Source organism: Orcinus orca, chromosome 1 (assembly GCF_937001465.1).
Source record: "Orcinus orca chromosome 1, mOrcOrc1.1, whole genome shotgun sequence".
NCBI lineage: Eukaryota > Metazoa > Chordata > Mammalia > Artiodactyla > Delphinidae > Orcinus > Orcinus orca.
Genome location: NC_064559.1, coordinates 69,290,529 through 69,312,453, shown reverse-complemented (window position 1 = coordinate 69,312,453; position 21,925 = coordinate 69,290,529). Strand labels below are relative to the sequence as shown.

Sequence of the window (21,925 nt, the reverse complement as noted above, 5' to 3'; positions counted from 1 at the left end):
TGTGTACAGCGGCACAAATGCAGCAGTGATAGGATTGCTGAGGTTCAGTGAGCAAATGCAGACCCTTTGAAGTCATATTGCATGGTACCCATTCCATGGGTCTCAACTCTCCAGGTTTAAGGGATTCTTCCTTCAGCTAAAACATGCATGTGGTACCCAGAGTATGATCCACCGTGTGATCGGGAAACGTGTTCAAATGTGTCTCAGTTTTCGTCCCCTGGTACTCGGGTGCAACATTCCAGGCACTTTACTAACACTCTCCCCACTTGGAGAGTCAGTGCCTTTAACCTCCTGTTTGGCCCAGTTTGCAATTTCTGCGGAAAATAAACAGGAATAGGGAGAACCAATGAGAGACTAGCTGGAGGTGTCTGGACGGGCAAATTTAACTCTCATTTCCCACCAGGAAGAGGAATTAACCAAAGGCTCAGCGTGCCATGCCGGAACCACACTAGGGACTGAAGCAATCCTGCAGTGTTGCGGCCAGCTCACAAGAAAGCGAGTTGAAGAAAGGAGCTCAGGGGCACTGTCATTCACAAACCTGCAGAGTTATAAATGACAGCTATCGTCCAAAAATATATTGAAGTAAGGCTGCCAAGAGGACTTGAAAGCGGGGCAGAATTGCAGGAAACCGATTTCAGGAGGTAGACTGGAATTGCATTTTAAGCATAGGAAAAGAGGCAGAACGTCCACAATGATGCACTTGGCCAAAAAGGGCGTATGTGTTTTTTCCTCAGGAAAAAACGCATACGCCCTTTTTGGCCAACCAAGCAAGCTTGCAACGGAAATCTGCACTACATTGAAGTCTCACTGCCCCCCGGTCAAAAGGGTCATCTCAAAAAAGTGTAAAATACAGAAAGGCAGGACAGGCCATGGAGAACTGGGAGCCTTGTTATGCTGATGGGTGTGATGTAAATTGCCAACAGCCACTCTGGAGAAGTGTATGGTGTTTCCTGAAACATCTAAAAACAAAGCAACAGAGCATAGGCCACTTCCAATTATGGTCCTATAGCTTAGGGAAGTTAAAATCAAAAATACACAGCCATCCGAAAGTTTGGAATGGCTCTGTTTACAAGAACCTCGTTTATGGTACAAGTTCAATATCGCAGAAAGCGAAAAATGGATAAAGAAGTTGTGGTACTTACGTACAATGCAATATCACTCAGCAATGAAATCTATGTCATCAGGCCCATAGCAGCATAATGAGTGGATTCAGGTACGACGATTCTAAGTGAAATAAGTCACAGAGAAAAAGAAATATCATAAGATATCTCTACTACACGGAATGTAAACTTGGCTACACAGGAACTGAATTACAAAACAGAACAGGGTCTCAAATGTAAAATACCAACTTATGCTTGCTTAAGGGGAAAGGTGAGTTGGGGTGCTGCATAAAACCAGAGACTGAAATTAGCCCACATACCGTTCCATAAGCCAAATATGTAACAGACAAGAGCTACTCCTTGCTCAACGAAATGGACTCAACACCTCATATTAAATGCCTAAGAATGTACCTGACTAGTAAGAATCTTAAAACCTACGGATTGATATGTCTCCGAAAGAGAATCGGGCGTGTGTACAGCGGCATAAATGCAGCAGTGATAGGATTGGTGAGGTTCGGTGAGCAAATGCAGACCCTTTGAAGTCATGTTGCATGGTACCCATTCCATGGGTCTCAACTCTCCAGGTTTAAGGGATTCTTCCTTCAGCTAAAACATGCATGTGGAACCCAGAGTATGATCAACCGTGTGATCGGGAAACGTGTTCAAATGTGTCTCAGTTTTCCTACCCTGGTACTCGGGTGCAAAATTCCAGACGCTTTAGTAACACTCTCCCCACCTGGAGAGTCACGGCATTTAACCTCCTGTTTGGCCCAGTTTGCAATTTCTGTGGAAGATGAACAGGAATAGGGAGAACCAATGAGAGACTAGCTGGAGGTGTCTGGACAGGCAAATTTAACTCTCATTTCCCACCAGGAAGAGGAATTAACCAAAGGCTCAGCGTGCCATGCCGGAACCACACTAGGGCCTGAAGCAATCCTGCGGTTTTGTGGCCAGCTCACAAGAAAGCGAGTTGAAGAAAGGAGCTCAGGGGCACTGTCATTCAGAAACCTGCAGAGTTATAAATGACAGCTATCGTCCAAAAATATATTGAAGTAAGGCTGCCAAGAGGACTTGAAAGCGGGGCAGAATTGCAGGAAACCGATTTCAGGAGGTAGACTGGAATTGCATGTAAAGCATAGGAAAAGAGGCAGAACGTCCACAATGATGCACTTGGCCAAAAAGGGCGTATGCGTTTTTTCCTGAATATATTCAGGAAAAAACGCATACGTCCTTTTTGGCCAACCAAGCAAGCTTGCAAAGGAAATCTGCACTACAATGAAGTCTCACTGCCCCCCGGTCAAAAGGGCCATCTGAAAAAAGTGTAAAATCCAGAAAGACAGGACAGGCCATGGAGAACTGGGAGCCTTGTTATGCTGATGGGCGGGATGTAAATTGCCAACAGCCACTCTGGAGAAGTGTATGGTGTTTCCTGAAACATCTAAAAAACAAAGGAACAGAGCCTAGGGCACTTCAACTTATGGTCCTATAGCTTTGGGAAATTAAAATCAAAAAGACACAGCCACCCCAACGTTTGGGAAGGCTCTGTTTACAAGAACCTCGTTTATGGTACAAGTTCAATATCACAGAAAGGGAAAATGGATAAAGAAGTTGTGGTACATACGTACAATGCAATATCACTCAGCAATTAAATCTATGTCATCAGGCGAGTAGCAGCATAATGAGTGGATTCAGGTACGATGATTCTAAATGAAATAAGTCACACAGGAAAAGAAACATCAAAGATATCACTACTACACGGAGTGTAAACTTGGCTACACAGGAACTGAATTACAAAACAGAACAGGGTCTCAAATGTAGAAAACCAACTTATATTTGCTTAACGGGAAAGGTGAGTTGGGGTGCTGCATAAAACCAGAGATTGAAATTAGCACAGATACCATTCCAGAAGCCAAATATGTAATAGACAAGAGCTACTCCTTGCTCAACGAAGTGGACTCAACACCCCATATTAAACACCTAAGCATATACCTGAGTAGTAAGAATCTTAAAACCTATGGATTTATATGTCTCCAAAAGAGAATCAAGCGTGTGTACAGCGGAATAAACGCAGCAGTGATAGGATTGGTGAGGTTCAGTGAGCAAATGCAGACCCTTTGAAGTCATATTGCATGGTACCCATTCCATGGGTCTCAACTCTCCAGGTTTAAGTATTCTTCCTTCAGCTAAAACATGCATGTGGAACCCAGAGTATGATCCACCATGTGATCGGGAAACGTGTTCAAATGTGTCTCAGTTTTCCTCCCCTGGTACTCGGGTGCAACATTCCAGACGCTTTACTAAAACTCTCCCCACTTGGAGAGTCACTGCCTTTAACTTCCTGTTTGGCCCAGTTTGCAATTTCTGCGGAAAATGAACAGGAATAGGGAGAACCAATGAGAGACTAGCTGGAGGTGTCTGGACAGGCAAATTTAACTCTCATTTCCCACCAGGAAGAGGAATTAACCAAAGGCTCAGCGTGCCGTCCCGGAACCACACTAGGGCCTGAAGCAATCCTGCGGTGTTGCGGCCAGCTCACAAGAAAGCGAGTTGAAGAAAGGAGCTCAGGGGCACTGTAATTCACAAACCTGCAGAGTTATAAATGACAGCTATCATCCAAAAATATATTGAAGTAAGGCTGAAAGGAGGACTTAAATACGGGGCAGAATTGCAGGAAAACGATTTCAGGAGGTAGACTGGAATTGCATGTAAAGCATAGGAAAAGAGGCAGAACGTCCACAATGATGCACTTGGCCAAAAAGGGCGTATGCGTTTTTTCCTGAATATATTCAGGAAAAAACGCATACGCCCTTTTTGGCCAACGAAGCAAGCTTGCAAAGGAAATCTGCACTACAATGAAGTCTCACTTCCCGCCGGTCAAAAGGGCCATCTGAAAAAGGTGTAAAATCCAGAAAGGCAGGACAGGCCATGGAGAACTGGGCGCCTTGTTATGCTGATGGGTGGGATGTAAATTGCCAACAGCCACTCTGGAGAAGAGTATGGTGTTTCCTGAAACATCTAAAATACAAAGCAACAGAGCCTAGGGCACTTCCACTTATGGTCCTATAGTTTAGGGAAATTAAAATCAAAAAGACACAGCCACCCCAAAGTTTGGGACGGCTCTGTTTACAAGAACCTTGTTTACGGTACAAGTTCAATATCGCAGAAAGCGAAAAACGGATAAAGAAGTTGTGGTACTTACATTCAATTCAGTATCACTCAGCAATGAAATATATGTTATCAGGCCCGTAGCAGCATAACTAGTGGATTTAGGTATGATGATTCTAAGTGAAATAAGTCACACAGAAAAAGAAACATCATAAGATATCACTACTACATGGAATGTAAACTTGGCTACACAGGAACTGAATTACAAAACAGAACAGGGTCTCAAATGTAGAAAACCAAATTATGCTTGCTTAAGGGGAAAGGTGAGTTGGGGCGCTGCATAAAACCAGAGATTGAAATGAGCACAGATACCATTCCATAAACCAAATATGTAATAGACAAGAGCTACTCCTTGCTCAACGAAATGGACTCAACACCCCATATTAAACGCCTAAGAATATACCTGACTAGTAAGAATCTTAAAACCTATGGATTGATATGTCTCCGAAAGAGAATCAAGGCATGTGTACCGCGGCATAAACGCAGCAGTGATAGGATTGGTGAGGTTCGGTGAGCAAATGAAGACTCTTTGAAGTCATATTGCATGGTACCCATTCCATGGGTCTCTACTCTCCAAGTTTAAGGGATTCTTCCTTCAGCTAAAACATGCATGTGGAACCCAGAGTATGATCCACCGTGTGATCGGGAAATGTGTTCAAATGTGTCTCAGATTTCATCCCCTGGTACTCGGGTGCAACATTCCAGACGCTTTACTAACACTCTCCCCACTTGGAGAGTCAGTGCCTTTAACCTCCTGTTTGGCCCAGTTTGCAATTTCTGCGGAAGATGAACAGGAATAGGGAGAACCAATGAGAGACTAGCTGGAGGTGTCTGGATGGGCAAATTTAACTCTCATTTCCCACCAGGAAGAGGTATTAAACAAAGGCTCAGCGTGCCGTGCCGGAACCACACTAGGGCCTGAAGCAATCCTGCGGTGTTGCGGCCAGCTCACAAGAAAGCGTGTTGAAGAAAGGAGCTCTGAGGCACTGTCATTCACAAACCTGCAGAGTTATAAATGACAGCTATCGTCCAATAATATATTGAAGTAAGGCTGCCAAGAGGACTTGAAAGCGGGGCAGAATTTCAAGAAGCCAATTTCAGGAGGTAGACTGGAATTGCATGTAAAGCATAGGAAAAGAGGCAGAACGTCCACAATGATGCACTTGGCCAAAAAGGGCGTATGCGTTTTTTCCTGAATATATTCAGGAAAAACCGCATACGTCCTTTTTGCCCAACCAAGCAAGCTTGCAAATGAAATCTGCACTACAATGAAGTCTCACTTACCCCCGGTCAAAAGGGCCATCTGAATAAAGTATAAAATCCAGAAAGGCAGGACAGGCCATGGAGAACTGGGAGCCTTGTTATGCTGATGGGCGGGATGAAAATTGCCAACAGCCACTCTGGAGAAGTGTATGGTGTTTCCTGAAACATCTAAAAAACAAAGCAACAGAGCCTAGGGCACTTCCACTTATGGTCCTATAGCTTAGGGAAATTAAAATCAAAAAGACACAGCCACCCTAAAGTTTGGGACAGCTCTGTTTACAAGAACCTCGTTTACGGTACAAGTTCAATATCACAGAAATCGAAAAATGGATAAAGAAGTTGTGGTACTTACGTACAATGCAATATCTCTCAGCAATGAAATCTATGTCATCAGGCCCGTAGCAGCATAATGAGTGGATTCAGGTACGATGATTCTCAGTGAAATAAGTCACACAGAAAAAGAAATATCATAAGATATCACTAATACACGGAATATAAACTTGGCTACTCAGGAACTGAATTACAAATCAGAACAGTGTCTCAAATGTAGAAAACCAACTTATGCCTGCTAAAGTGAAAGGTGAGTTGGGGTGCTGCATAAAACCAGAGATTGAAATGAGCACAGATACCGTTACATAAGCCAAATATGTAATAGACAGGAGCTACTCCTTGCTCAACGAATTGGACACAACACCGCATATTAAACGCCTAAGAATATACCTGACTAGTAAGAATCTTAAAACCTATGGATTTATAGGTCTCCGAAAGAGAATCAAGTGTGTTTACAGCGGCATAAACACAGCAGTGATAGGATTGGTGAGGTTCGGCGAGCAAATGCAGACCCTTTGAAGTCATATTGCATGGTACCCATTCCATGGGTCTCAACTCTCCAGGTTTAAGGGATTCTTCCTTCAGCTAAAACATGCATGTGGAACCCAGAGTATGATCCACCATGTGATCAGGAAACGTGTTCAAATGTGTCTCAGTTTTCGTTCCTTGATACTCGGGTGCAACATTCCAGACGCTTTACTAACACTCTCCCCACGTGGAGAATCAGGGCCTTTAATCTCCTGTTTGGCCCAGTTTGCAATTTCTGCATAAGATGAACAGGAATAGGGAGAACCAATGAGAGACTGGCTGGAGGTGTCTGGAGGGGCAAATTTAACTCTCATTTCCCACCAGGAGGAGGAAGTAACCAAAGGCTCAGCGTGCCGTGCCAGAACCACACTAGGGCCTGAAGCAATCCTGCGGTGTTGCGGCCAGCTCACAAGAAAGCAAGTTGAAGAAAGGAGCTCAGGGGCACTGTCATTCACAAACCTGCAGAGTTATAAATGACAGCTATCGTCCAAAAATATATTGAAGTAAGGCTGCCAAGACGACTTGAAAGCGGGGCAGAATTGCAGGAAACCGATTTCAGGAGGTGGACTGGAATTGCATTTAAAGCATAGGAAAAGAGCAGAACGTCCACAATGATGCACTTGGCCAAAAAGGGCGTATGCGTTTTTTCCTGAATATATTCAGGAAAAAACGCATACGCCCTTTTTGGCCAACCAAGCAAGCTTGCAAAGGAAATCTGCACTACAATGAAGTCTCACTGCCCCCCGGTCAAAAGGGCCTTCTGAAAAAAGTGTAAAATCCAGAAAGGCAGGACAGGCCATGGAGAACTGGGAGACTTGTTATGCTGATGGGTGGGATGTACATTGCCAAGAGCCACTCTGGAGAAGTGTATGGTGTTTCTGAAACATCCAAAAAACAAAGCAACAGAGCCTAGGGCACTTCCACTTATGGTCCTACAGCTTAGGGAAATTAAAATCAAAAAGACACAGCCACCCCAAAGTTTGGGACGGCTCTGTTTACAAGAACCTCGTTTACGGTACAAGTTCAATATCGCAGAAAGCGAAAAATGGATAAAGAAGTTGTGGTACATACGTACAATGCAATATCACTCAGCAATGAAATCTATGTCATCAGGCCCGTAGCAGCATAATGAGTGGATTCAGATACGATGATTCTAAGTGAAATAAGTCACACAGAAAAAGAAACATCATAAGATATCACTAATACACGGAATGTAAACTTGGCTACACAGGAACTGAAATATAAAACAGAACAGGGTCTCAAATGTAGAAAACCAACTTATGCTTGCTTAAGGGGAAAGGTGAGTTGGGGTGCTGCATAAAACCAGAGATTGAAATTAGCACAGATACCGTTCCATAAGCCAAATATGTAATAGACAAGAGCTACTCCTTGCTCAACGAAGTGGACTCAACATCCCATATTAAACGCCTAAGAATATACCTGACTAGTAAGAAACTTACAACCTATGGATTTATATGTCTCCGAAAGAGAATCAAGCATGTGTACAGCGGCATAAACGCAGCAGTGATAGGATTGGTGAGGTGCGGTGAGCAAATGCAGACCCTTTGAAGTCATATTGCATGGTACCCATTCCATGGGGCTCAACTCTCCAGGTTTAAGGGATTCTTCCTTCAGCTAAAACATGCATGTGGAACCCAGAGTATTATCCACTGTGTGATCGGGAAACGTGTTCAAATGTGTGTCAGTTTTCGTTCCCTGGTACTCGGGTGCAACATTCCAGACGCTTTACTAACACTCTCCCCACTTGGAGAGTCAGTGCCTTTAAACTCCTGTTTGGCCCAGATTGCAATTTCTGCGGAAAATGAACAGGAATAGGGAGAAACACTGAGAGACTAGCTGGAGGTGTCTGGACGGGCAAATTTAACTCTCATTTCCCACCAGGAAGAGGAATTAACCAAAGGCTCAGCGTGCCGTGCCGGAAACACACTAGGGCCTGAAGCAATCCTGCGGTTTTGCGGCCAGGTCACAAGAAAGGAGTTGAAGAAAGGAGCTCAGAGGCACTCTAATTAACAAACCTGCAGAGTTATAAATGACAGCTATCGTCCAAAAATATATTGAAATAAGGCTGCCAAGAGGACTTGAAAGCTGGGCTGAATTGCAGGAAACCGATTTCAGGAGGTAGACTGGAAATGCATGTAAAGCATAGGAAAAGAGGCAGAACGTCCACAATGATGCACTTGGCCAAAAAGGGCGTATGCGTTTTTTCCTGAATATATTCAGGAAAAAACGCATACGCCCTTTTTGGCCAACCAAGCAAGCTTGCAAAGAAAATCTGCACTACAATGAAGTCTCACTGCCCCCCGGTCAAAAGGGCCATCCGAAAAAAGTGTAAAATCCAGAAAGGCAGGATAGGCCATGGAGAACTGGGAACCTTGTTATGCTGATGGGCGGGATGTAAATTGCCAACAGGCACTCTGGAGAAGTGTATGGTGTTTCCTGAAACATCTAAAAAACAAAGCAACAGAGCCTAGGGCACTTCCACTTATGGTCCTATAGCTTAGGGAAATTAAAATCAAAAAGACACAGCCACCCCAAAGTTTGGGAAGGCTCTGTTTACAAGAACCTCGTTTACGGTACAAGTTCAATATCGCAGAAAGCGAAAAATGGATAAAGAAGTTGTGGTACTTACGTACAATGCAATATCACTCAGCAATGAAATCTATGTCATCAGGCCCGTAGCAGCATAATGAGTGCATTCAGGTACGATGATTCTAAGTGAAATAAGTCACACAGAAAAAGAAACATCATAAGATATCACTACTACACGGAATGTAAACTTGGCTACACAGGAACTGAATTACAAAACAGAACAGGGTCTCAAATGTAGAAAACCAACTTATGCTTGCTTAAGGGGAAAGGTGAGTTGGGGTGCTGCATAAAACCAGAGATTGAAATTAGCACAGATACCCTTCCATAAGCCAAATATGTAATAGACAAGAGCTACTCCTTGCTCAACGAAGTGGACTCAACACCCCATATTAAACGCCTAAGAATATACCTGACTAGTAAGAATCTTAAGACCTATGGATTGATATGTCTCCGAAAGAGAATCAAGCGTGTGTAGAGCAGCATAAACGCAGCAGTGATGGGATTGGTGAGGTTCAGTAGGCAAATGCAGACCCTTTGAAGTCATATTGCATGGTACCCATTCCATGGGTCTCAACTCTCCAGGTTTAAGGGATTCTTCCTTCAGCTAAAACATGCATGTGGAACCCAGAGTATGATCCACAGTGTGATCGGGAAACGTGTTCAAAAGTGTCTCAGTTTTCGTCCCCTGGTACTCGGGTGCAACATTCCAGACGCTTTACTAACACTCTCTCCACTTGGAGAGTCAGTGCCTTTAACCTCCTGTTTGGCCCAGTTTGCAATTTCTGCGGAAAATGAACAGGAATAGGGAGAACCAATGAGAGACTAGCTGGAGGTGTCTGGACGGGCAAATTTAACTCTCATTTCCCACCAGGAAGAGGAATTAACCAAAGGCTCAGCATGCCGTGCCGGAACCACACTAGGGCCTGAAGCAATCCTGCGGTGTTGCGGCCAGCTCACAAGAAAGCGAGTTGAAGAAAGGAGCTCAGGGGCACTCTAATTAACTAACCTGCAGAGTTATAAATGACAGCTATCGTCCAAAAATATATTGAAGTAAGGCTGCCAAGACGACTTGAAAGCGGGGCAGAATTTCAGGAAAACGATTTCAGGAGGTAGACTGGAATTGCATGTAAAGCATAGGAAAAGAGGCAGAACGTCCACAATGATGCACTTGGCCAAAAGGGGCGTATGCGTTTTTTCCTGAATATATTCAGGAAAAAACGCATACGCCCCTTTTGGCCAACCAAGCAAGCTTGCAAAGGAAATCTGCACTACAATGAAGTCTCACTGCCCCCCGGTCAAAAGGGCCATCTCAAAAAAGTGTAAAATCCAGAAAGGCAGGACAGGCCATGGAGAACTGGGAGCCTTGTCATGATGACGGGCGGGATGTAAATTGCCAAGAGCCACTCTGGAGAAGTGTATGGTGTTTCCTGAAACATGCAAAAAACAAAGCAACAGAGCCTAGGGCATTTCCACTTATGGTCCTATAGCTTAGGGAAATTAAAATCAAAAAGACACAGCCACCCCAAAGTTTGGGATGGCTCTGTTTACAAGAACCTCGTTTACGGTACAAGTTCAATATCACAGACAGCGAAAAATGGATAAAGAAGTTGTGGTACTTACGTACAATGCAATATCACTCAGCAAAGAAATCTCTGTCATCAGGCCCGTAGCAGCATAATGAGTGCATTCAGGTACGATGATTCTAAGTGAAATAAGTCACACAGAAAAAGAAACATCATAAGATATCACTACTACACGGAATGTAAACTTGGCTACACAGGTACTGAATTACAAAACAGAACAGGGTCTCAAATGTAGAAAACCAACTTATGCTTTCTTAAGTGGAAAGGTGAGTTGGGGTGCTGCATAAAACCAGAGATTGAAATTAGCAAAGATACCATGCCATAAGCCAAATATGTAATAGACAAGAGTTACTCCTTGCTCAACGACGTGGACTCAACACCCCATATTAAACGCCTAAGAATATACCTGACTAGTAAGAATCTTAAAACCTATGGATTTATATGTCTCCAAAAGAGAATCAAGCGTGTGTACAGCGGCATAAACGCAGCAGTGATAGGATTGGTGAGGTTCGGTGAGCAAATGCAGACCCTTTGAAGTCATATTGCATATTACCCATTCCATGGGTCTCAACTCTCCAGGTTTAAGGGATTCTTCCTTCAGTAAAACATACATGTGGAACCCAGAGTATGATCCACCGTGTGATCGGGAAACGTGTTCAAATGTGTCTCAGTTTTCGTCCCCTTGTACTCGGGTGCAACATTCCAGACGGTTTACTAACACTCTCCCCACTTGGAGAGTCAGTGCCTTTAACCTCCTGTTTGGCCCAGTTTGCAATTTCTGCAGAAGACAAACAGGAATAAGGAGAAGCAATGGGAGACTATCTGTAGGTGGCTGGACGGGCAAATTTAACTGTCATTTCCCACCAGGAAGACGAATGAACCAAAGGCTCCGCATGCCGTGCTGGAACTAGATTAGGGCCTGAAGAGATCCTGTGGTGTTGCGGCCAGCTCACAAGAAAGCGAGTTGAAGAAAGGAGCTGAGGGGCACTGTAATTCACAAACCTGTGGAGTTATAAATGACAGCTATCATCCAAAGTTATTCTGAAGTAAGGCTGCGAAGAGGACTTGAATGCGGGGCAGAATTGCTGGAAACCGATTTCAGAAGGTACAAGGGAGTCGCTCTTAAAGCATAGGAAAAGAGACAGAACTTGGAAAATAATGCACTTGGCAAAAAAGTGCATATGTGTTTTATCCAGAGCTCTCATAACTGAGGGGAGGAGATTCACAGCAGGCTCCAACTGCCACCTGAGGGCTCACATTGCCAAGGCAACGTGAGCAAGCCAGGCAGGAGTTACCTCACAGCAGAAGTCCCACCTCACAGAAGTGTGAGAAACCCAGCCAACATCAGACTCTCACCAGAGGGTCCACATCACCAAGGGGATGGGAACCAGGCAGGAGTGTCTTCACACCAGTGGGGCCACATCATCGAAAGGTGAGGTACTCAGCACATGTGTCCTCAAACCAGAGGACCCACATCTCCAAGGGCCTCAGAGTGAGGCAGGCAGGAGTAGCCTCACAACACTGGGCCCATAGAATAAAAAAGTGAGGAATCCAGCAGTTGGAACCTCCCAGCAGGCAGCCCAGAGCACCGAGGCTATGGGATCCAGGCCACAGTGAACTCACAGAAGAGGGCCCATGTCATGAAACTGAGCAACCCAGCCATTGGGACCTCAGAGCAGGAGGCCCACATCCCCATGGGGATGGAAATCTGGTAGGAGTGTCCTCGCACCACTGAGAAAGTATCAGAAAATTTTGGGCGACCAGCAGTTAGGGCCTGACGCCAGAGGACCCTCATCACCAATGGAAGGAGGCTCCCAGCAGGCTCCAACTGCCACCAGAGGGCTGACGTCGCCAAGGCGATGTGTGCCAACCAGGCACGAATGACCTCACAGCAGAGGGCCCACCTCAGAGAAGTGTGACGAACCCAGTCAGGATCAGACTCGCACCAGAGGGCCCACATCACCAAATGGATTGGAACCAGGCAGGAGTGTCCTCACATGAGTAGGGCCACATCATCTAAAGGTGAGGAACCCAGAACATGTGGCTTCAAACCATAGGACACCCCTTACCAAGGGGCTGGGAGTGAGGCAGGCAGGAGGAGCCTCACAACAGAGGGCCCCAAAATAAGAAAGGTGAGGAATCCAGCAGTTGGAACCTCCCAGCAGGCGGCCCAGAGCACAGAGGCTAGGGGATGCAGGCCGGAGTGAACTAACACCAGACAGCCCACATCATGAAACTGTGAGCAACCCAGACATTGGGACCTCAGAGCAGAAGGCCCACATCCCCATGGTGATGGGAACATGACAGGAGTGTCCTGGCATCACTGGGCTCACATCAGAAAACGTGGGGTGCTCAGAAGTTAGGGCCTGACGCTAGAGGGCACTCATCACCGAGGGGAGGAGGCTCCCAGCAGGCTCCAGCTGCCACCAGATGGTCAACGCCACCAAGGCGATGTGTGCCAGCCCGGCAGGAGTGACCTCACAGCAGAGGGCCCACCTCACAGAAGGGTGAGGAACACAGCCAGGATCAGACTCTCACCAGAAGGCCCACATCACCAAGGGGATGGGAACCAGGCAGGAGTGTCCCCACACCAGTAGGACAACATCATCGAAAGGTGAGAATCCCAGCACATGTAGCCTCAAACCACAGGAACCACATCACCAAGGGGTTCGGAATGAGGCTGGCAGGACTGGCCTCACAACACAGGGTCCATAGAATATAAAAGTTGAGGAATCCAGCAGTTGGAACCTCCCAGCAAGTGGCCCAGAGCACCGAGGCTATGGGATCCAGGCCACAGTGAACTCACAGCAGAGGGCCCACATCATGAACCTGTGAGCAGCCCAGCCGTTGGGACCTCAGAACAGAAGGCCCACATCCCTATTGGGATGGGAACCTGGCAGGAGTGGCTTCGCACCACTTAGCACATATCAGAAAATGTTAGGAGCCCAGCAGTAAGGGCCTGACGCCAGGGGGCCCTCATAACTGAGGGGAGGAGACTCCCAGCAGGTTCCAACTGCCAACAGAGGGCCCACGTCTACAAGGTGGCATGCGCCAGCCAGGCAGTAGTGACCTCACAGCAGAGGGCCTATCTCACAGAAGGGTGAGGAACCGAGGCAGGATGAGACTCTCGCCAGAGAGCTCACAACACCAAGGGGATGGGAAACAGTCAGGACTGTCCTCCCACCAGTGGGGCCACATCATCGAAAGGTGAGGAACGCAGCACATGTGGCCTCAAGCCATAGGACAGTCATCACCAAGGGGCTGGCAGTGAGGCAGGCAGGAGGAGCCTCACAACAGAGGGCACATAGAATAAAAAAGTTGAGGAATCCAGCAGTTGGAACCTCCCAGCAGGTGGCTCAGAGCACCGATGATAAGGGATCCTTGCCGGAGTGAACTCACAGCAGAGGGCCCACATCATGGTACTGTGAGCAAGCCAGCCGTTTTGACCTCAGAGCAGAAGGCCCATATCCCCATGGGGATCGGAACCTGGCAAGAGTGTCCTCACTCACTTGGCACACATCAGAAAATGTGGGGAGCCCAGCAGTTATGGCCTAAGGCAAGAGGGCCCTCATCACCGAGGGGAGGAGGATCCCAGCACACTCCAACTACCACCAGAGGGCCCACGTCGCCAAGGTGACGTGTGCCAGACAGGCATGATTGACCTCACAGCAGAGGGCCCACCTCACAGAAGGGTGAGGAACCCAGCCAGGATCAGACTCTCACCTGAGGGCCAACATCTGCAAGGGGATGGGAACCAGTCAGGACTGTCTTCCCTCCAGTGGGGCCACATCATCGAAAGGTGCGGAACCCAGCACATGTGGCCTCAAATCAGAGGACACATATCACAAAGGGAATGGGAGTGAGGCAGGCAGCAGTAGCCTAAAAACAGAGGGCCCAAAGAATAAGAAAGGTGAGGAATCCAGCAGTTGGAACCTCCCAGCAGGTGGCCGAGAGCACAGAAGCTATGGGATGCAGGCAGGAGTGAACTAACACCAGAGAGCCCACATCATGAAACTGTGAGCAACCCAGGCGTTGGGACCTCAGAGCAGAAGGCCCACATCCCAATGGGCATGTGAACCTGGCTGGAGTGTCCTCGCACCACTGGGCGCACATCACAAAATGTGGGGAGCCCAGCAGTTAGGGCCTGACGCCAGAGGGCCCTCATCACCGAGGGGAGGAGGCTCCCAGCAGGCTCCAAGTGCCACCAGAGGGCTCATGTCCACAAGGCGAGGTGAGCAAGCCAGGCAGGAGTGACCTCACAGCAGACGGCCAACCTCACAGATGGGTGAGGAACGCAGCCAGGATCAGACTCTCAACAGAGGGCCCACATCACCAAGGGGATGTGAACCAGGCAGGAGTCTCCTAAGACCATTGGTCCCACATCATCGAAAGGTGAGGAACCCAGCACATGTGGCCTCAAACCAGATGACACACATCACGAAGGGGCTGGGAGTGAGGCAGGCAGGAGGATCCTCACAACAGAGGGCCCAAAAAATTAAAAAAGTGAGGAATCCAGCAGTTGGAACCTCCCAGCAGGCGGCCAAGTGCACAGAGGCTATGGGATCCAGGCCTCTGTGAACTAACACCAGAGAGCCCACATCATGAAAATGTGAACAACCCAGCCGTTGGGACCTCAGAGCAGAAGGCCCACATCCCCATGGAGATGGGATCCTAAGAGGAGTGCCAAAGCATCACTGGGCTCACTAAGAAAAGTTGGTGAGCCCAGCAGTTAGGGCCTGACCGAAGAGGGCCCTCATCACCGGTGGGAGGAGATTCCCAGCACGCTCCAACTGCCACCACACGGCTGACTTCACAAAGGCAGTGTGTGCCAGCCATGCAGGAGTGACCTATCAGCAGAGGGTCTCCCTCACAGAAGGGTGAGGAACACAGCCAGGAACAGACTCTCACCAGGGGGTCCACATAACCACGTGGATGAGAACCAGGCAGGAGTGTCCTCACACTAGTGGGGCCACATCATCGAAACGTGAGGAACCCAGCAAAGGTGGCCACAAACCAGAGGACCCACATCACCAAGGGGTTGAGAGTGAGGTAGGTGTCTGGACGGGCATATTTAACACTCATTTCCCACCAGGAAGAGGAATTAACCAAAGGCTCAGCGTGCCCTGCCAGAAGCAGATTAGGGCCTGAAGCAGTCTTGTGGGTTTGCGGCCAGCTCACAAGAAAGCGAGTTGAAGAAAGGAGCTCAGGGGCACTGTCATTCACAAACCTGCAGAGTTATAAATGACAGATAACGTCCAAAAATATATTGAAGTAAGGCTGCGAAGAGGACTTGAAAGCGGGGCAGAATTGCAGGAAACCGATTTCAGGAGGTAGACTGGATTTGCATTTAAAGCATAGGAAAAGAGGCAGAACATCGACAATGATGCACTTGGCCAAAAAGGGCGTATGAGTTTGTTCCTGAATATATTCAGGAAAAAACACATATGCCCTTTTTGGCAAACCAAGCAAGCTTGCAATGGAAATCCGAACTACTATGAAGTGTCACTTCCCCCCGGTCTAAAGGGCCATCTGAAAAAAGTGTAAAATCCAGAAAGGCAAGACAGGCCATGGGGAAAAAGGAGCCTTGTTATGCTGATGGGCGGGATGTAAATTGCCAACAGCCACTCTGGAGAAGTGTATGGTGTTTCCTGATACATCTGAAAAACAAAGCAACAGAGTCTAGGGCATTTCCACTTATGGTCCTATAGCTTAGGGAAATTAAAATCAAAAAGACACAGCCACCCCAAAATTTGGGATGGCTCTGTTTACAGGAACCTCTTCTACAGTACAAGTTAAATATCCCAGAGAACAAATAATTGATAAAGAAGTTGCGGTACTTATGTACAACAGAATACCACTCAGCAATGAAATCTGTGTCACCAGGCCTGTACCAGCATAATGAGTGGATTGAGGCACGATGATTCTAAGTGAAATAAGTCACACAGAAAAAGAAACATCATAAGGTATCACTAATGCACGGAATGTAAACTTGGCTACACATGAACTGAATTACAAAACAGAACAGGGTCTCAAGTTTAGAAAACCAACTTATGCTTGCTTAAGGGGAAAGGTGAGTTGGGGTGCTGCATAAAACCAGAGTTTGAAATTAGCACAGATACCGTTCCATAAGCCAAATATGTAATAGACAAGACCTACCCCTTGCTCAACGAAATGGACTCAACAATGTGGTATCACCTCACACCTGTTAGAATGGGCATCATCTGAAAATCTACAAACAACAAATGCTGGAAAGGGTGTGGAGAAAAGGAAGCCTCTTCCACTATTGTTGGGAATATAAATTGATACAGTCACTATGGAGAACAATATGGAGTTTCTTAAGAAACTAATAATAGAATTACCATATGATACAGCAATCCCAGTACTGGACATATACCCAGACAAAACCATAAATCAAAAAGAGACATTCAACGCAATGTTCATTGCATCACTATTTACAATATCGAGGTAATGGAAGCAACCTAAATGCCCACAGACAGACGAATGCATAAAGATGTGGTACATATATAAAATGGAATATTACTAAGCCATGAAAGGAATGAAATTGGGTCATTTGTAGAGACGTCGATGGATCTAGAGACTGTCATACAGAGTGAAGTAAGTCAGAAAGAGAAAAACAAATCTTGTATATTCATGCATATATGTGGAACCTAGAAAAACTGTACAGATTAACCGTTTTGCAAGGCATAAATAGAGCAACAGATGTAGACAACAATCGTATGGACAACAAGGGGGGAAAGCTCTTGGGGGGGTGGTGGTGGGAGGAGTTGAGAGATTGGGATTGGCATGTAAACATTTATATGTATAAAATAGATAACCAATAAGAACCTGCTGTATAAAAATATAAAATAAAATTCAAAATTAAAAAGAAATAAAATTTAAAAGATAAAACAGAAAAAACAATTATTCCCTTCACATACATGTATTTATATGAATAAATTATTTCCATGCTTATATCTGTAAATACAAAAAAGAGGAATAAAATCTACCTTGAACCAAAAACGAAAAAGAGAAAAAAAAAACAGAACCCACCAGTTACTCAGAGGAAAACCGTATCAGGGCACTTGCTCCAGTTGTAAACAATTCTGAAGTTGGTCAGTGGTGGGGAATCGTCTCCCATTCAGCCAGCAGCGCCCACACAACAAGCGTCCTCATTGCCAAGCTGGGGCACCGTGCCGAGGCATCTGGGAGTAAACGTGAGCTGAGCCCCAGGCCAGTTGCTGCTGAACTGTTCCCACCCTTCCCAGGTAAAACACCTGAATATATACAAGGACTTGAAAGCCTAGAGGAAGGGCCATGGAGCCACACGAGTGACAGCATGCCAGCTGACTTGGTGCCTGCAGGCCAGCCAGGATGGTCCTGGCCCTGGGTGCTCTTCTGGAAGATTTCCATTTCCCTGCCTGAGATACCCGTCCTGTCCCTGCCCCCACTGCTTTTTTCCTTCCTCACCTCTGCCCAGGGAGAAATTCCAGCAGCAGGTATGGGTGACACATCCTCTTCTTTAGCAGGTGGCAGCCTGGCAACTGCTGCAGAAAGTCCAGCAGAGCCCCACTCACACTGGGCCACCCACAAAGCCGTGGCCTCTCACTCCCTCCCACCAGCCCAGCCCCGAGACTGCTGACAGGGCAGAGAAAATGGCGTCAGGCACAGCTGCAGGGGCTCTTGCTGCCTGGAGTGGTATTTATATTGATCTCAACCCAGGCACACCTGGGGAGGGCTGGCCGGCACGGTAAGGCTGCCCAGGTCAGCCAATCATCACCCCTCAGGGGCTCACAGTTGCAGAAAATGGAACTTGCTGAACCGGCCAGGTCCAAGGAACAGGTGTGGCCTCCTGAGAGTCAGGATAGACAAGGGGCTGCAGCTTTGGCTTGTTTTCTAATCATTTTATCTGGCCCATGAGTGGGAGACAACTTCAAGAAAACCCTCTCCTAATGAGAGGAACCCAGGAGTCAGGGAGAGGAGGGGTGGGTGGTGGTTGGAGACAGAGGCCTGGTGCCCCGGGTGCAGTGGAAGTCTCTGGAAGACCAGGTGGAGGGAGGCCACACAGAGTGATGCCCAGGGTCACAGACCTGTCGGAGCTGCTGTTTGTTAGTTCAAGTCCTGCTCTGAGGTGCTCTGTGTCAGCTCTGAGCGACAGGTGAGCTGGGGGTGCTCTTCAATGAGGGCTATGTGCACGGTTCCTGTGTGCCCAGCCCTGCCACGGTACCTGCAAGGGTAGCTCTGTATCCTGGGAGGGGCCTGACCATGAGAGCCCCGTGGGCTGGGTTGGGGGTGGGGTACCTGCCCAGGAGAGCTCCATATCCTGGGATTGGCCTGACCACGAGAGCCCCATGGGCTGCTGGGGACCTGGTAAATTATGTCAGGACAGTCAGTGAAGCCACCGAGGATATACCTCCAGTTGCTCCTGATTCCTACACCCTGCTGGTCATTCTACCAACCACCAGGACATGGTATTCTCTATTAGTCTTCAATGATGCCTTCTTTTGTATTCCATTAGTCCCAGAGTCACAAGAAATTTTGGCTTGTGAGTGGCAGGACTCAACATACAACTAAAACAATACTTCCGGGCCGTCTTGCCCCAAGGGTTCAAAAATTCCCACACCATCTTTGGGGAAAGCGTAGCTAAAGACCGAAAAGTTCTTTGTTTCTCTGGAAAAGGAAACCCTCCTTCAATATGCAGATGACATTCTGATCGCCAGCCCTACTAAGGAGGCCTCTGAACTACCAAGCCAATAAAGGATAGAAGTTGTCCAAGAAAAAGCTCAAATATCACAGACTGCGGTGACCTGCCTGGGCTTCGTTCTCACACAAGGTCAGAGAAGCCCATCCCAGGAAAGGGAAGAAACCATTTGTAGCCTTACCCCTTTCTAAAACTAGAAGACAGCTTAGGGGTTCCTGGGGAGGCCAGGGTTTGCTGCTTCTGGATCCCTAACTACAGTCTACTAGCTGGGCCTCTATATGAAACACTGAAAGGAAAAGATGATGATCCTTTTGAACAGAATCCAGAAGTGGCCTTTCAAGAATGGAAAGAGCAGTCAATTCAGACCCTTGCCCTGGAACTCCCTAATTGAGCTAAACCCTTTGACCTTTACATTCCCGGTGAAAGGTGAATCGCCATTGGAGAATTAGTGCAAAAACTGGGACCACTTGAAATGGAACAATGCAAGAATGCCATCCAGGTAGGATAAACTACGGGCACCAAGGGGCTTGGCCCACTGCCACATCTGGCCAAGATACTGGCGGTATCTAAAAACCTGGAAATCAGCAGCCCAAAAGGCCACCTCCCTCCTAAGGGAAAAGGACCCCACGTGGTGACCCTAACAACCAACCATGCCCTGAAGTTGCAGGGTTCGCTCCGTGGGCACACCAACCTCGAGTGAGGAGGCCCTCCAACTCCAACATCCAGAGAGATAACCGGGGGCAACAGGGCACCATGACGACTCGTGTGAACATCACTTGACCTGGAGTTTTTCTCATAAAACAACAAGAGTGTGTCCCAAAAGAGTAGACTACTGCTTGCAGGACTTACTGCACCCAGAGGGGAGCTAATAATCTTGGCGGGGGAACCGTATATCACACTGTCACCATAGAAAAGCCTACAGACACCGTGATGATGGTGGCCAATAAGACCGGCTGGACTCCTGTTTACTTCAAAAGGCTGTTGACTCAGTGGCCATCATGGTCCTTGATCACCACTGACCCTGGACTGTCTGGGAGTTGAGCAGGAAGGGCTCTGACACCTGGTGCTGTTTGTACGTTAATTCAGGGGCCTAATTGAAGAAAGCGCAGACTACTGGTCAGAGCATCTAGGCTGGCAGAAACGGTCAGCCTAAGGTGGCCGAACAAATGTGGGGTGGGGTGAAACCGGCCCCCACAGCGTCTCTGCACATCTCTTTCCTGGACCCTTAAAGGTCATTAGAATCTATAACACTTCCAATGCTGGTGCTCAGGTGGACGAGCAGGGAGGCAGGGGGCCTGGGGACAATCAACGTCACCTGGAGGCTGCTGGGGAGAAGCTCTGACCCTCGCCCCCGGGTATGAGGGCTCCCAACTCAGCACTCAGCAGTTACAGAAGAAGGGTCTGCACCCTCAGCACTCCAAGAATGAGGAACGGGACAAAAGGCAGAGGAGGGGTTTGTCCCCAGCAAAGCCCATTAAAAATCCCTGGGAGATAAAAATAGAATCTGGGCAATAAAGTCAAGTCTAACCGTTTTTATCCTTTGTGCTTTGTCTAATTTCATGTGCTCCTAGGGTCCCGCATGCAGAGGTTCCACACCCGACACTTCAGACCAGATTTCCTAGTGCAGAATGGCTGGGACGACACCTCAGCTCCTGGGGCCCAGTGCAGACTCCGAGATATAGAGCCTGAGCTGCAGCCAACCCGGCCCTCGAGAGCTCCGCCCCCTCCCTCCCACTGACTCTGACAGGATCTCTACACAACAGCCCAGCCCACAGCCCACGGGGTAGTGCATGCTCTCACCTCTCCATTCTCTGATCAAAATATAAAGTTTCCTTTGCTTGTGAACCAAACTCAGTCTCGATCTGTTGGCCCCAATGACACTGGGCAGGGGGACACTTGTTGGGGTCCACTCTGGAGGATCAGTAACAGAAATTGAGACTATTGTAACCTCAATGAACAGATGTGTGAGCCAAACTGTAGTTAACATAGAACAGTGTATAAGGCTCGGGTAAAATAAGATGTTTCTAACACTTCCATTTGATATTTCCATCACTTTGTTATAAGCAAGTTCAGTGAAAAGGTTTGTCTTATTTGTCAGGTCAATATTAGAGAAACGAAGTGATTTCTTTCCAAGGATGTACATCTAATAATCTTGGTTAAAGCTTCAATCTTGTTTTAAATGCTTTTCCATTGAAAATGATACCTCTCTTTCAGCTCCCCCATTTCTGAGAAGTATAAAATCTTATAATTTATTATTACCAAAGGGGAAAGGTGGGAAGAGGGATAAATTAACAGTTTGGGATTAACACATACACACTGCTATGTATAAAATAGATCATCAACAAGGAACTACTGTATAGCACAGGGAACTACACTCAACATTTTGCAATAAGCTATAAGGGGAAATAATCTGGAAAAGAATAGATATTTTTATTGTCATTGTCATCTATCAATGACAGTTAAAGTGTAACCTAAGGGAAGCTGGTGGTGAGTGCTTCTGACCCTGAAGACTTCAATCATCTAAAGTTTGGACTCTGCCTACTTCCCCAGGCCCTTAATGAACATATGTGTAGCCGTAGCTTAAAAAATTCCCCAGTTTGGGTTTCGGGCAGACACTGATTTTGAAAAAGCCCTGGTGTTCTCCTTAC

The 21,925-nt window shown here is 47.1% G+C and overlaps 1 long non-coding RNA gene across 2 annotated transcripts in view; it reads right to left on the bottom strand.

The window, feature by feature from the left end:
* LOC125965167 (uncharacterized) overlaps positions 1–21,925 on the bottom strand; it is a 537,048-nt gene that overhangs the window by 301,909 nt on the left and 213,214 nt on the right. For both annotated transcript variants that reach the window (XR_007478753.1, XR_007478751.1), the window contains exon 2: positions 5,877–5,962. This is a non-coding gene — a long non-coding RNA (uncharacterized LOC125965167). The remainder of the gene's footprint in view (positions 1–5,876; positions 5,963–21,925) is intronic.